This window comes from Eumetopias jubatus, unplaced genomic scaffold (assembly GCF_037043125.1).
Source record: "Eumetopias jubatus isolate StellerSeaLion01/CBP00866 unplaced genomic scaffold, mEumJub1_p1.0 scaffold_14, whole genome shotgun sequence".
NCBI classification, from domain to species: Eukaryota; Metazoa; Chordata; class Mammalia; order Carnivora; family Otariidae; genus Eumetopias; species Eumetopias jubatus.
Window position 1 is genome coordinate 71,524,604 of NW_028274820.1, and position 16,450 is coordinate 71,541,053.

The 16,450-nt window shown below is 42.4% G+C and overlaps 1 protein-coding gene across 7 annotated transcripts in view; it reads right to left on the reverse strand.

The window, feature by feature from the left end:
• Positions 1–16,450, reverse strand: part of DOCK4 (dedicator of cytokinesis 4) — a 421,803-nt gene that overhangs the window by 249,678 nt on the left and 155,675 nt on the right. The window lies entirely within an intron of this gene.

Here is a 16,450-nt window from a genome sequence, read left to right on the forward strand (position 1 = left end):
AATTGGTCAACTTGACTGGGACTCTGGGCATCCAGATTAAACATTATTTCTGGGTGTGTCTGTGAGGATATTTCTGGAAGAAATTAGCATTTGAATTGGTGGGTTCAGTAAAACATTGCCCTCCTCAATGTCGGGGTGGTGGGGGGGGGGAATCATCCAACCCACTGAGGGTCTGAAAAGAACAAAGGTAGAAGGAAGAATTCCATCTCTCTGCCTGACTGCCAAGGTGGAACACCAGTCTTCTCCTGCCCTCAGCTAGGACCTCCAGTTCTCAGAACTTTATCACCAGCTTACATTGTGGGACTTCTCTGCCTCCATAATCACATGGAACACTACAACAAAAACTAATGATGTAATGTATGGTGATTAACATAATAAAATAAAATTAAAAAAAAAGAATCAATAAGTAGATTCTCAAGTGACCATATAATAGCCTAATCGATTAAGCAGCTTATATGATAATTTCACATGCAATGAAAACTAGGGGGTAGGAGAGATTTTTATAGAGGAGGTACACTTTGGGGAGGTGGTGAGGTACTGGCCAATGTGGAGAGACAATGGGCATAAGCTAACTCCTTCCTAATAGCATGTTTCTCATCCTGGTCTCCTAGAAAACCTCCATCCCAGAGAGGACCACTAAACCTCACCTGGCCACGACCTGGTGATCCAGCCACACTGCTCAGTGCCCCCAATACAAACTGCATAATTATGAATACATCTTGCTCTTCTTCCTTTTATCACTTCCCTTTTCCCCAGAGGAACATACATTACAAACACATCCCGCTTTCAACTCCACTCCCACCTCAATACCCAGTGCAGACCCAACAGCTACTTGATCTGTGGGAGCTAAGAGAATGCATGTGGGAGTTGGCTAGGATCTGATAGGTGCCCAGCCCAGCCACTCTTTAGATTTGCAGAGTGGTATGACCAGAAGAGCCTTATAGAAATAATCACAGCATTATATTATACGGTACTTGTAAACCTGGTATTTGTGTGGCTCATTTTATCCAAGAAATTCATCTAACCCTATTATTTCCACTTTATAAATTCTCTATGAAGCCTTTCTGTTCCCCCTCAATTACTATTTTTAAAATTAAAAGATATTAAAAAGAAATGCTGCCAGTTTATCTTTGAGATTTTAATGACAAGTTAAGGCAAAACTCATGAAACTATAATGGCCAAATCAGGGAACCAGGATAAAAATGAACATTACCAATTCAGCACTTATCAATTATAAATGAACTTTTAAATCCTTCCTCAGGGTTTTTAGAGGGCACCAAGTTTCTCTGGGGATAGTGCCTCTTCCAATTTTATCAACTAATGAAGGAACTGCTTCCCAAACCTTTCTTCTCACTATGAATGCCAGCTACTAATCCCAGATGTTGTCTATAATAACTGAAATCTGGATTCTTTGTTAGCAAATTGTTGCACTATTCGAAAGAAACTTTTTAAAACTTTTTAAAACTAAAACATTCCCTCCCCCAACCACATTCCTCCCACACAAATACATCTCATTTTTTTTTAATAAAGATTAGAAATCACTGTGCATGGCTGGGGTTAAAAATCTTTGTAACTATTTATTCTTTCCCCTCAAACAATGAAACTCGCCAAATAAACTAGCTAGGTTTTCCAAAATATCTTCAAAAACAGACAACAGGTCTGGTGTTAGAGCCAAAAACCAGTCATTTATTTCACAATATGTTAATTAGGAACAATCCATTTATTGCAGTTCCTTGGTCTGAATGATAATTTTGCATTTGTTTTTGTTTTTCTGAGTATCACTGGAGGTGACTCAGTCTGGTCATGAACTAAATCTGACAATGTGAATGCCCTCGGGGCTTACGTACAAAGTGGCTGCCTTTAATATTCTAGCTAGTGCAGAGTGAAATAACAAGTGCCCAAATACAGTAAGATTAGAGAAAAAAATTTCAAGCAACATGGAAAATTTATTTTTTGGAAGATAATCTCAAACTGCCAAAAATAACCTCAACATATAAAATTAAAATGACCATGTGTGTGGTCATCCACACACTTGGTGTGTGGGAATTTAAGGAGAATTCCATTTAACAAAATCAGAAGAATTAGGACCTCAAATTCCTAAGCAGCACTAGAATCAGTTACATGTCCATGAAAAGTACATGTGAGAAGGTATGACTGTTTCTTCTTTTATTAGTGACTATAATTAAAAGTATCTTATTTTAGCCTCTGGTGACGGTTGTAAGTTAGTTATCCCTTATAAAGCACTGACAATTTACTAAAAGTTAATAAACATAGGTAAACAGAGTGAATTCTTAAAGTTAAAAAGCAACCCGTATAAATGAGTAATGTAGTTATTTCTAAATATAAATGAATAGATCAAAAAGTAACTATAGGCTATCAAGACTCCAAAATAATAAGCTCAAAACTTCTGAACTTACCAACTTGTAAACTTCAAATACAAAAATGTAAACAAGTGAATATAAATAAACATCACTGTCCTCTCCCCTAACTCTAGCTCTTACAGCTGAGTGAAGTTTCAGTAAAAGATTAAGATACTTCTTGAAAGTTTTTCTCAGTTACTAAGTTTCAAGGTCTTTTTGTGTACTACATATTTGTGTCTTTTTTAACCCTTTCAATGAATCTGGAGTAGCAGATCTGTCTACTAGAGAATGAGGTTTTAAAAAAATTCTGCATTTTCCTCTGAGTTCTTAAAGACATGGGTGTCCAAGAAGGTCATTTGTTTGTTTGTTTACCTAATAAATGTAGAACTAATCTATACTATGTCAGGAAATTCCAATTTACAATTGGAGCTATAGTTAAAAATACCAAACATTACAGGGGAAAAACTTTCCTACACTGGGTCTAAAGCTGGGCGACAGAAAAAAGTCCTAAGTGCTTCTCAATCATCTCTTCCCCACCAGCTGCCCCAGTTCTGACAAAAACAGGCAAAGAGGACATATTAACCAAGATCTCATCAAAACAGAGAAGCTAACATGTACCCACCCTTCCCTCCATCAAGCTATTATTTCCCTTTCTTTGCCTTAAGACTGAACCTTTTTCAGTTCATGATACATACATAGAAATAACAGATCATTCTGTCAGTTTCCCAAAGACTAGTGGGGTCCTGCTAGATGTAAGATACATCAAGTGACTTAATGTGCATCAATCTCAAATTTCCAAGATGAAAAAGTTCAGCTTCATACAATTCTCTAGCCATGAGAGTCCTTCTGTTTGTTTTTAACAACAACAAAAGAAACAAAGACCTTCTCAGTTTGAATCCCTGATGCCCTTCATTCAGTCTGCAGCTTGCTCCTAGTGGCCTTGAGAAAACAAATTTCTGAATTTACATTTGTTTATGAAAAGGAGTTGTCAATCATTTATTGAAGCCTTTGGCTTAAATGATCAAACTTTTAGTATCCCAAACCCAAGGGCTATCCATGTAAGATCACAAGATTCGGAAAATAGGCTGAAATGGATTTTGTCTTCTACGCCAAAGAGCCACTCATACCCCACAAGTAAAATTTTTAAATGAAATGTAATAAATGAACAAAAGCTGGGTAAAAGAGCCAGGGAGCTAGAGCATAAGGAAAAGGGGCGGTAGCTGCTAATCACAAGGGCCTGGCTTTAGACAAATATTATCTCCAGATTTAGGTCCTAAAGACTTGAGGGTCTATAAAATAGTGTAGTTTTAAGGAGTTAATTTCGGCTCCTATAATCAAAAAGCACACTGCTCTCTCTACAGCCCCACTTCCTTCTTCCACACATTCGAATACTGTCATGAGTAAGTTTTAACATCAGGAAATTTGGGGCAGGGGAAGTGGACGTCTCTCGGATTTACAGATTCACATTTGATTCTATAGCTGAACAGTATGTTTACATATTATCATCTGTATTTCTCATTCCCAGTAATTTCCTATGCTCCTAAGCCTTCCTCCCACTGGGGCAGCTGCATGGCTTCCAAGGGACAACAAAACAAAGGAGACATGCTCAGTCTTCTATTTCCCAAACAGGCCTGCTCATTTGCCAGGCAAGAGTTGTGAAAATCAAGGCTTTCATTAGCCAGAGCCTGGCTTTGGTGGGATAAGTGTCTTCCAAACTCCTAAGGCTGTCTTTTAAATATCAAGAATTAGAACCTGGAGGACTCAGAGTCACGGCTCTAAGATACAGAACATGAAGATGCAGAAGGGGAAGAGCTCTTCCAGGAGCAAGGAGGAGGCAAGCCAGAGGGTGGCATACAAACCTCGGGCCTGTCTGGGATCCTACTGGGGTCAAGACCCATGAATGGAGAGAGAGGCTGAACAGAGAGTCCCTGATGGAGTTTGGAAATTTCAAAGCAAAGGGGTCTATGCTCACCGCTCCATGGAACTCTGGGAGGGCAGCAACAATAACAAAGTAGAGGAGAAATGGCAGGCCGGTATAGTTAATAAGTTGGGTCTGAATTAGCTAGCCTTCACACCTTCCCTCAGGCAGCCTCTCCCCCTTGAGAGGGCAGTAGAAGGCAGTTGAGAATACAGAATCACACGTCTACCGGGTCTGCAGAGGCTGTGGAGTGGACAGCCCAGAGCCCGGGCTGGATGGACTATGAGCTGAATCTCAAAGGCTCAACACCACCAACTAGATCTAAGGTGGAGACCAGGTGAGGCTGGCAGATGGGCCCATTACCATGTCCTGCCCATATCAGGAGACAAACACCAGTGTGTATGTGGAAGACAAAAGGTGATGCCCAAAGCCATCATACTATTTCTCAATTGTTTTGGTCCAGAAATCAGCCCTTTAGATTTGGGCATAAAAAAAGAATAAACTGCTAGAATGAGTATCATGAGCTTTAAAGCACGGACTTCAGCAAATCCATGTTGTTTGTTCAGAAAATTACTTGTTTGTTATTGGCCATGTTGTATATAGGTGAGGTGAGTCCCGGCGATAAAAATGTTATAAATATATCTGCTCTCAAAGGGCCTATACCTACATGAAGAAAAGGGCAGATACAAATGAAAAAATAAGTGAAAACATCAATCCTTTTTATCCTTTGAGTATCCCTGAGTAGCTCAAAAAAAAAAAAAAAAAAAAGTAGTGCATGAATTCCATACACAGTTCTCGCATGTAAGCTGAATAAAAACTCCCCTGCAGTACAGGAGGAAGTCTAATACCTTCCAACAAGCAAGTTAAGCTAATCCACTCTGTGAGTCTGTCAGCTTAAGCATTTGGTATCATCCACAAAGGATCCCATCATTTCCATAAATGCACCCAAATCTACTCAGTCAGCTAATTTTCCCCCATCTGTTATCAGTTTCCTTAAAATCTATGCCTTTTCATTTACTTACTGCACAGGGAGTAAGATTCTCAAACCATTCGTATTTGTCAGATAGGACTATACAAAAAAACGGACCAAGACTTTTTCTTTTTCTCATTTTTTTAAAATCAATCTTTAGAATATCAACTAATGCATGTTTGCTAAAATATACATTAAAACAACACTAAACCATCTAAAGTAAGAAAGGAATTTCTATTCCGTCTCCAGCTGCCTTCTTTCAATCCCACTCCCTACAATTAACAGTTCGTTCTTTCTCTTTCCCGCCCTCTCTCTCCTTCCCCCTCTCACATAGTGTTTTTACTCATTACCGTTAAACTTGGATTTGTTTGGTTTCTGCAAATTCGGGCTCATCTTATACATATTTCTCCCTGACTTGCTTTTTCATTCAACAACACAAAACTAGGGAAATTCCTTATGACAATGTAATGCCTGAGATTCACAGTGGAAAGTATCTTAATTCATGGAAGCAACCTGTTATCAATGGGCATTCAGGCTCTTTTTTTTTTTTTTTTTTTTTTTTGCAAATTCAGACCAAAGCTCTTTCTTACAGGTGTTCTGCAGAGCACCTTCTCCCCACTTCCCTGGTTGATACAGGCCAGGTAGATTACTGACCCAACAGAACGTCCAACAGACCACAGAGCCGGCTAACGCAAGCCCAGAAAGCCCAACGTCATGTTAAGGGCACACCAAATGCTATGTCTATAAAATATGCATCTGATTATTTATGCTCCTAAGTAATGTCAAAACTGTAAACTGAGAAAGCCCTGCAGCCATCAGCAGGGACACGCTTTACTTAGCACTATTCTGTATCATGACAGCACGAGGAACACTTAGAATTCAAAATGTTACCTTTCCCTCCTCACATGCGTCTCTGCTCTGTCCCCACCAGGGTTTCTCCCAGGGGAGGCTGCAGTATGTGCTTAGCAAACTATAATCACCCAATCAGTACATGTTTATTAAGCATCTGCCACAGACTGGGTAACACTGTCCAGACTGAGCCACAAACCTGTGACGATGATTCCTCTCAGCATCTCCCCACAGGAGGTCTTATTATCTGTACTCTCTAGAGGAAGAAGGCTGAGCCCAGACAAGTGACGAAGCTTGAGAGCCGTTCCCAGGAGGGTTCAAACCCCCGTCGGCTGATGGATGTCCCCGCAGTCATTAGCGCTCCTCGAGAGGGGAACAGCAACACAGCCGTGGCGAAGAGAATCACGCGAACTTCCAAGCAGGTGAGCTCCAATCCCATGTCCGCTACCTATGAACTGCGGGCCCTCAAGCAAGCTATGACCCTTGCTTTGGCAAGTTTCCTCCAACTGTAAAATCGGGATAAGGACAGTATGTGCCCCGTCGGGTTAGGTGAGGACAGAATCGCTGAACACCACAGCAACAGGCACTGCTGGCGGCCAGTATGCGTGCGGCCACCACTGCTACACTCACCGGGCAGGTAGGTCACGTCACAGAACGGTCCCTGACCAAATGCTTATTCCCTCAATTTCTAACCTCTGTGATTTATTGGATGCAAATTCCTACTAAGCACTGGAAACCAAAAGTCTGCACACTGCTTCTATCCAACAGAAGGCTTCTCTAAGCAGCCTTCATGACAGGATGTCCAGAGTTGCTACGGAAAGCTGAGGCAAGCGTGCGTGAGTGGCAGTACTTGGGCCGTAAGATGCACTTGGAGCAGAGTCCATGCAGAGAGCTTCGGCAAGGGCCTCTGGGTTCCCCTCCTTTAAGATTCGGCATTTACTTCCATTCAAGTTCTAACGAGGATCCGATAAAACCAGGCCAAGCAATGGGGCCAAGTTACACTCCCACTCATAGAGATACGGCATCTACTTCTCCTGGGGCAACACCTCAGTAAGAAAGTACAGTATCAGACAGCATCATGCCTTCTGAATCAGAAAGGAGACGTTTTACGGTATTGTGCTTTCTACAATGCTTAAAATCGGTAATGGTGAGGGATTTTTTTTTTCCTTCCCTAAACTTTGTTCTTGGAATCCACCCACTAGATACTCCATCCCCTGAATGGTGGTAGCGCGGAACTTAGACCACATCATCTCAGCAACTCCAACATCTGCAAGGAAAATCCTCAACGTATCAATTCATACTATGTCTCTCAGGAACTAACAAAAATAATTCTCAAAGTCAAACTTCCTCTTTAATCTACAGTCGAGCTTTCTTCATGTCATTAAAAAAACAAAACTTTGATATTTACTGTTGCTAATTGCTAGCCAGGAGACCAAGTGATACCAGTACCACAAAGGGTCTCTTTCCCTTGCTTTGTCAGTCATTTGCTGGCCAACAGCTTTTCTTCCCAAACTGCTTTGTTTAGGCTCTTCAGAGGCAAGACGATATTTATCATGTACATGCTGGTTAACCTTGACTTGGTTTTCAAGAAAGACTATGTGTACCTTTGAAAAGACATGATCAAGGATACAACACTCAATTTTCTAATAAAATGACTTCATAAAGATAATCAATTTGCCCTAAACTTTAATGCACTCAATTTTCTAATAAAATAACTTCATAAAGATAATCAATTTGCCCTAAAATTTAATGAGTATATAATTCAGGTGTCACAAGAGGCCTCTCTCAGCCTGCTGGCCTTCAATATCATCTAAATGCTGACGATTCCCAAATGGATCTATCTAGTTGAGACTCTTCCCTTGGATTGCAGATTAGTACACTCAACATTCTGCTTGATACTGCCATTAAACTGAACTCCTAATCTCCTTTTCCCACCGAACCCTAGTCACCGGTCTCAACTCCATTCTACTCCCAGCCCTGTGTCTCCCGAAAGTGCACTTCCCCTTCTAGACGCTCAGGTCTGAAACCCAGGAGACACCCTTGCCTCTTTTCTGTTACAACCTTGAACCAATCCACCACCAAGTCATGCTGCCTACTTGTAAAGTATGTCTCGAGTCTGGTCACCTCTTCCCTCTCCCACTAATACCAGACTTGCTCAAACCACCATCGTCGCCAACCTGGGATATTGCAATCGCCTCCCAAAGCTCATCCTACTTCCAAAACCTTGGCTTTCAGTCAATCCTCCACCAAGCAGCCACAGTGATTCTTCTAAAACTTAGGCCATGTCATGTCTCTGCTTAAAATAACACAATTTCTCCTCTACTGTTCCTTGACAGACATTGGTTTTTTTCATAGGTTGGGCTCTCACAAAGAGTGCTGTTATCAAGACCTGTTGTACTCAGCCACGTATAATGTAAAATTAGCAAAGTGATACAAAATCTTTCACAAAATTAGCCGTGATACAACTCCTTCCTCATTATTTCATGCTACTAAATACATTTACAAAATAACCAAATCTCCAAGTTTAGTAACTTGGGTCTGCATAACACAGCTGGTCATTGCGAAAGCACTAATCAAGAGAAATGTTCAAGACCCACCTAAAGTACTTAGTGACAGTAATGATAGTACAGATGTCTTCCAAATGCTGATATAAGCCAAATCCTCCACGTTCACTCAGCAGCTCCCATATGCTGGCACCATGCTGGGTGCTAGGATCAGGTGATGGATAAAAAACGCCATTTCTACCTTCTCTTCACTGAGTTCCCTTAACTCTCCCTGAGCTTCCCGGTCCGCTCTTTTCTACGCATGTGAAATCACTGACAACTCACAGACCCCCCTGGATGAGGACAGGCAATAAACACAGACCCAGCTTCCGATCTACATTGTAGATGGTAGCAACACACTGTTTATTTGAGCTATTTGGGGTATTTCTTGGTCTTTTTGTCTTAGTTCAGAGTGCTTAGTTATCAGAGCAGCCAAGGACATGATAACCTACCCTACCACTATGACAAACTCCTCTCTCAGCCGCACTCATGCTCCTTCGGGTCTCAGCCCCTCTGATTCTCCCTCCGTGCAGGTGCCAGCACGATGCACCGCAGGCAGAGCTGGGTCTCTTCCAGGTAAAGCCCTTCGGTGCCCACGCCCGCGACTGCTGAGACAGAGTTCACATCCTCTGTGGTGTAGCCCATACCTGCCTTATTTGGGGACCTCCTCCCTCATCATCTTTTAATTGTATCAGCAACACCAGATCCTGTAGTTCCTCCCACTCATGAGGCTGTTTCTTAATTCCTACTGTCTCACTGTGAGTCCTTCTGATGGGAGCAGCCTGCACAGCTTCATTCCCTGCTTGGTTTATTCTAAGTCATTTTAAATTCAAATAGAGGGTATCACCTCCACCAGGCAGCCTTTCCTGCCTAGTCCTATGCACAGAGCTATCTCCCCATCCATAAGGCTCAGTTAAGTGTCCTGACTTGGTATCCCCATTATACCCAGAGCAAACACCTCTCACTATACTCACCCCTGATGTGTACAAGCACCAGTCTTCCCCACAAAAACTTTAAGTTCCCAGAACTTTGTCTAACACAGAGTACATTATCTAACACACGGAGGGTATTTCATAAAGGCCCCATTAGCACCTTCACAACTGTCCCCTAGAACAAGGGTCAGCAAATGATGCACCACCAGCCACATACAGCCTGCCACTTGTTTCTGTAAGGCCTATGAGTTAAGGATGGTTTTCACATTTGTCAACGCTTTGAATAAAACCTAAAAAAGAGCACTAATTTGTGACATGTGAAAATGTTACGGAGTTCAAATTTCAGCATCTGTCAACTTTGATTGGATCACAGCCATGCTCACTGATGCGCACACTGTCTACGTCTGCTTGGCAGTGCATGCTACAGCAGAGTTGACTACCAGCAGCAGAGACTATAGGGCACCCAGAGCCTCCAATATTTACCATCTGGCCACTTACACAACAGGTTTCCCGTCTCTGCTCTAGAAACCAACTCCTTTGCCTATGACTCTCCTAGTCATCACAATTTAAGAGCACTTTGAATTGATACGAAGAATGCAACAAAAGTTCACATTAAAGAGAGTCCAAAAGATCCCAAGTGGCTGAAGAAGAGAGATGGGCTCCAGCTGGAAAACGGTTTTGCTCAGAAGAGAGTTTTATGGCAGAAGCAGCTCAGCTGCACCAGCTGAGGACAGGTTGAGTTTGGATGAACTCATGTGCTACTCACTGGCACTTTATAATTTGGGGGCAACTGTAGAAAATGAGATAATTCAACCCACAAATATGCTGGAAAAACCTGATGCTTTCATAGAGTTCAGAGGGACAGATCTTTAAATACAAAGTAACTTTGTACACAGGCAGGCTACCTTTTCTTACTCATGTCTTTATGGATTCTGTTAACTAAAGAGAATAACAAATTATTATTAACAATAATTTGTACAAAATTGATAGGCAAATAATAAACTAAGCTCGTTTGGCTTTTGCTATTTTGGTCAAAGCAGAAAACTAAATGCACTTTAAAAAACAGGACACTCATGTGCTGGGAACCTGTGCTGGACCAAAGAGCCTTGAGTTTAGGGGGCCACAGACACATGAGCTTAGGAACAGAGGGAAAAGGAAAAAAATAAAAAATAAATAAAATAAAAATAACCTCCATTTTTTTAAAGGTTAATTTGACTTCCTTCACCAAACCCAAATGCCCTTCAACAGTCATTTCTTAAGCGACTGAGTGCCAGGCAGAGAGGCTGAGACATGGGTGAGTAAATCACAGTACTTTCTCTAAACTCAGAGTCTAGGGAAGCGATGGACACGTGCCGCCCAACGGTGACAAGGCAGTCTGAGAAAGATGCCATTAAAGCCATATACCGAGAAGAGAAGAGAGGCACAGAGGTACAAAGAGGCTTATTGACAAATCCGGGAGATGGAGGATAAAGCCTCTAAAGAAACACAACACCTGACTTGAGTTTTAACGGATGAAAAGGATTAGAGAGAGAAAGGGGAAAAAAGGGCAAGCCACTTAGGAACCCACAAGGAGGTAAGTCTCCCTAGAGCATAACGTACAGTTCCGAGAGGGGAAAAAAAGGCAGTGGAATTAGTGAATCCACTTTTTTAAAGATTAACTTGAAGAAGGCCCCAACATAGGAGTATGTTCCAAGGCCAAGCTCTGCAAGGGCTGAGACTCCTAGGCTAAGAAGGTGGCAGCAAAAATAAGAAATGGGCTCCGACATCCTCACAGACCTCTATGGAAACATACAACTTCCCCAAGAGCAAAAGCATTTTGTTGGCAGAGCGGAGGCTGAGCGCTTGCCTCAAAAGGACCCAACCGTACTTGCTTGGAAACTCCCACCCCCCGGTTCCCAGCACACAACTACCTCCCCTCACTGGCATGATCTCAGCAGAAGTCACTGGCTGGATTGTAACTGCCCAATAATACCTAAAAAGATTGACTTAACCTCTTCATATAAAGAATCATCACATGGCTGAAATCAATGGGAATAATTTCAACCCAGAAGGAAAGCTTTCTGAAAGAACCTAGATGAAGTGAAATGGAAACTCCGGAAGGAATGAACATCTCCGATCATCGTCTGCACACATCCCAGCAGTGCTCTGCTGTCTGGCACAAAAAGGCTCTACCTGCCTCATTACCTCCCCTTAGTCCCTTCCTCTCTCAGCACAGAGGACACACCTCCCACACCAAATCATACCTCAATTCTGTCCTGTGTACTTGTGATTTTTTTTTTCAGACTTCTAATTGTTTAAAAATAATAATGCTGGAGCTAAGACGTTTCAACCGAATACCTAAAATGTACATCAGATACCCAGCAGGGCTGATCCTCCACTGTTACGATACAAGCAAGGTACATTCTGAGCTTCCCCTCCTTTGTCTTTTCGCATCTAGAGCTCCTTCCAACTGCCCTTGAAGACTCTGTGGCTGAGCTGGGGGCACCCAGCTGGGAAATGTGCCTGCTCATTCCCTAGTTCTGTCTCCCATCACCGGGGCCCATGAGACCTGAAGCAAATCTGATAAGCTAATCGTTATGAATGTGCTGGCACAGAAAGGCTAAATGGCCAGTATCAGGAAGCATAATCATTTCAGCTACAGGCTTTTGCAGGAAGATTATACATCTACCCTCCCAACTTCCCAGCCCGGCACATCTGATTCACCCGGTGACCACAGGAGGATGAAGAGCACTTCAGACCCCTCAGATTATGCAACACAAAACCACTTCTTTCACAGGTAGGTCCTGGATATTAATCTGTTTTATAAAAATGAAAATCCTAAGCCACTTCCAGGGGTAAAAATAAATAGGGAAAAATCTTTCATAAAATGTCATCATTCATTTTCAGCACAGGACCAGCACTTGGTGTCTGCAACATCTCGTGAGAAGTCAAATTGACACTGGAGGAGTCCTGTTATTAACCCTTAAACTTTCGTGCTAACATGGACAGGACTTGTCACTTTCATTTGGATAATCTCAATTGTCAGCCAGCAGTCACTCTTGAACTTAACGTGGAAATTTATTAATTCCAACAGACAGCAGTGCTAATGAACACAGTAACTGCACTCACTGGTTGGTTTGTTTGCTTGTGTTGACAGGAGACACTATTATGAACCGATCTGATCCCATTTAATCCTTGGAAGTACAAGGGTAAACTACTAGATGCATCACAGAAATTATTTTTTTAAGAAATATGGCCGAAACTAAACAGTGTCATGATTCACTGTTTTTCTAAACATTCATGATAATTAAGTAGCTATAATCTTTCAAATAAGATCTGAATGTCTAAAATTTAACAGAATTTCTGGTTCAAAATGACTTGAAGAATTTGCTTTCATAACATAAGCAAAGCAGTTAAGGGGGAGACCACTACCTCTGCAGGAAAAACTTTACTGGTGTCAAGAACTTTTGCTACTATCATGTGTCTACTTCAAGTGCTGGCTTCAGATTCATACAGACCAACAGAGAGGACTAAGACTTTGGTTTTGCAGAAAGCAGAAGGGCGCCTGGGTGGCTCAGTTGGTTAAGCGACTGCCTTCGGCTCAGGTCATGATCCTGGAGTCCCGGGATCGAGTCCCACATCGGGCTCCCTGCTCGGCGGGGAGTCTGCTTCTCCCTCTGACCCCCTTCCCCCTCGTGCTTTCTGTCTCTCATTCTCTCTCTCTCTGAAATAAATAAATAAAATCTTTAAAAAAAAAAAAAAAAAAAGAAAGCAGAAGAGATGACCTTTTAAGCCCAAATCAAGTCCCACATTTGGTCGTGAAAGAGCAAGTTCCAGGTATCTCTTTCCTAAGGAGAACATTTGGTCATGAAACAGCAAGTTCCAGGTATCTCTTTCCTAAGGAGAACACATAAAACCAACATCGAGCGGGCGCAATGGGATGCGAGCTCAGAATGAGTCTGAACAGTGAATGATCAAGTCTGAGACACATGAAATCCACTGTACAAATACAATCCCTGCCCGAAGCCAACCATACAGAATCCACTAGGCTGTGTTAATGCAGCTAAAGATGGATTCATAGTTTCCAAGTGTTTCTAAAATCACACCGAAAACACAAAATCATGAAACACTAACAAGGTGAACTGACATTGTGCACTGTGTTTTTTATCTTTTCTAACCATTTTCTAATCATTTCACTCAGTCCCTGTACCTTGGAGGGGAAAGGCCCCTCACATTTTACAACCCTTCTAGCCAGGCACTGAGCAAGGTCTAGCAGATTCTTCCCTCCAACTTCAGCCAGAACTGATGAGAAAGAAGAGCTTTCATCTTTTGGGACTCTGAGCTCTAAGAGATGCAAAAGGCTGGAGCAAGACAGAACTTGCTAGAAAAGAAACCTTCCCAGAGGGATGAAGAGAGCTCTGCGAGTACAATCAACTCCCGGAACCAGCAGTTGCTCCTGCAACAGTCGGCACCTCAGGTTTCCCAAGTTAATGAACATTTTTAGCTAGTTTGAATTTGGGAGAACTGCCACACGTAACTAAGAACAGCAGCCACATACTACACAAATACTCAGAAAGGGATGCAATGTAAGGCAAGGGTTGGAGCCCATTAAGGGAGAGGTTACTGGCTCCTATTCTCTTGTGACTTGCAGTTCATCATGGTGAACCCATGCCTGTCTGCCCCCTTCAGTTAGTATAACCAAACCAGAGTAGAGCAGAGAGAGAAAGGGCAGGAACATCATACAAATAGCAGAGCCATTACACAACCATGGCCATGACCTACCAACAATCATGCCATAAAATAAGAGATGCCAGCAACCATGAAAGCCAAGCAAGGATGACCCTGGATCCAAGGCTGCTGAAAAGAGGGGCTGGTCCAGCTCCAGTCGCAGTTCAGGCTGCTAGAGACAGTGGCTTGAAACAACATTTTACTTCTCAAGAGTTCTGGAGGCTGGGGGCGCCTGGGTGGCTCAGTTGGTTAAGCGACTGCCTTCGGCTCAGGTCATGATCCTGGAGTCCCAGGATCAAGTCCCACATTGGGCTCCCTGCTCAGCAGGGAGTCTGCTTCTCCCTCTGACCCTCTTCCCTCTCGTGCTATCTCCCATTCTCTCTCTCTCAAATAAATAAATAAATAAATAAATAAATAAATAAATAAATAAATAAAATCTTAAAAAAAAAAAAAAAAGAGTTCTGGAGCCTGGAAGTCTGAGATCAGGGTGCCAGCACGGCTAGGTTCTGGTGACAGCTCTCTTCCAGGCTGTACACCGACTTCTCACTGTACTCTCCTCACATGGCGGAAAGAGCACATTGGCTCTCTGGTCTCTTCTGATGAGGGTTCCAGCCTCCTGACCTCATTACCTCCAAAGTCCCCACCACCAAACACCATCCCAATGGGGTTAGATTTCAATATATGAATTTGGGGAGAACACAAATATTCTGTCCGTAACAGATCCCTAGCAAGCAAGGGTGGCCTTCACCTAATTCCCTGCTGACCCAACTAAGGGGTCATCCTGCATGCAGTCAATTGACTCCCTTTCTTGTCTGCTGATCTTCAGCGGAGCTGGAGTATCACTCTCTCACCTATTTAAAGCAGGATGGGGGCTTCTGGGCAGCTCAGTCAAATGTTCTCGTTCAGCTCAGGTCATGATTTCAGGGTCCCGGGATTGAGCCCTGCATCAGGCTCCCTGCTCAGAGGCGAGTTGGCTTCTCCCTCTTCCCCTGTGACCTCTCTTGCTCTCATTCTCTCTCAAATAAACAAATAAAGTCTTAAAAAAAAAAAAGGTAGGATGCCAAAGGGTTTCTCTTTCGGAAAGCTTAATTCCACTCTCACTCTTCATGGTTTCCTCCCTCCCTCCCTCCCTCCTTTCCACCCTTCCATCTTCCATCCCACCCTTCTGCTCTCTGTCATTTGGCCTTCTTCATATAAGCTTTATATTGTTAAAGACGGATGACACCTTCCTACAAACTTTTCAAAACGCACACCCAACCCAGTACCCGTAACGTCCCACTGTGTGCACTGCTTGCTAACCCATCATCGAGTCAGAACCTCTTCCTCACACCTCCCTCTCCCCCTTTCGTTGTCTTGAGCTGTAACTCATGGGCAGACTCATAGCGGGGGAATTTGCTATGTGTAGTTCATCATTTCAAGCTTCTTCAAATTAATCTCATTGCTACAGGGCAGTTTCTTACTTCCCTCCAAGAACATTTGTGAAACTATTAGATTCACCCTTGAAAAATACAGACTTAGAAGGGAGATACTGACAAATCAGAATTAAGGTGAGGCGAACATCTCGTTAAAATGTCTCCTGCCAAAATGCCAAGAGATACATACAGTGTCCGTTAGACACTCAAATCAACCAAATCAAATGGCACTCCTTCCTGAGATTCACAACAAAAAGCATGTTTACCAAAAAAAGAAGGCAGTGGGTTTGCATGACAAGGCTGGCCATTATCTCCATAGGAACAAGACTAGAAAACACAAGCGTAAATGCTGAATTCACGGCAGTCTGCAGCACAGAACTCACCAGAATTTTTAATCTTGTCGTAGGACCCTTAAGTAGGTCATAGCAAGCTTAAAAAAAAAAATTGACAGCAAGAAAAGTGTGATGGGTGACAATGTGTACACCATCTCGGGAAGAAAAGTCATATTTTGCTATTCTGACCAAACCTTGACTGCATTAAAATTATGAAATATTTAGGAAGACAGTGTACAAAAATACCTTCTCAAACAGAGAAACTAGGAGTACTATACCATCTTTAGCCAAAATATTTGGTAACTGATTAGGCTTAAAGTGCTGCTTGCCTTAAATTGGAAATCCCAAGGGAATGGCTATAAACACCAAATAAAATTAAGATGTTATTTATGCAACTAAGCTAATTTTTGAAAATAAACCTTTCACA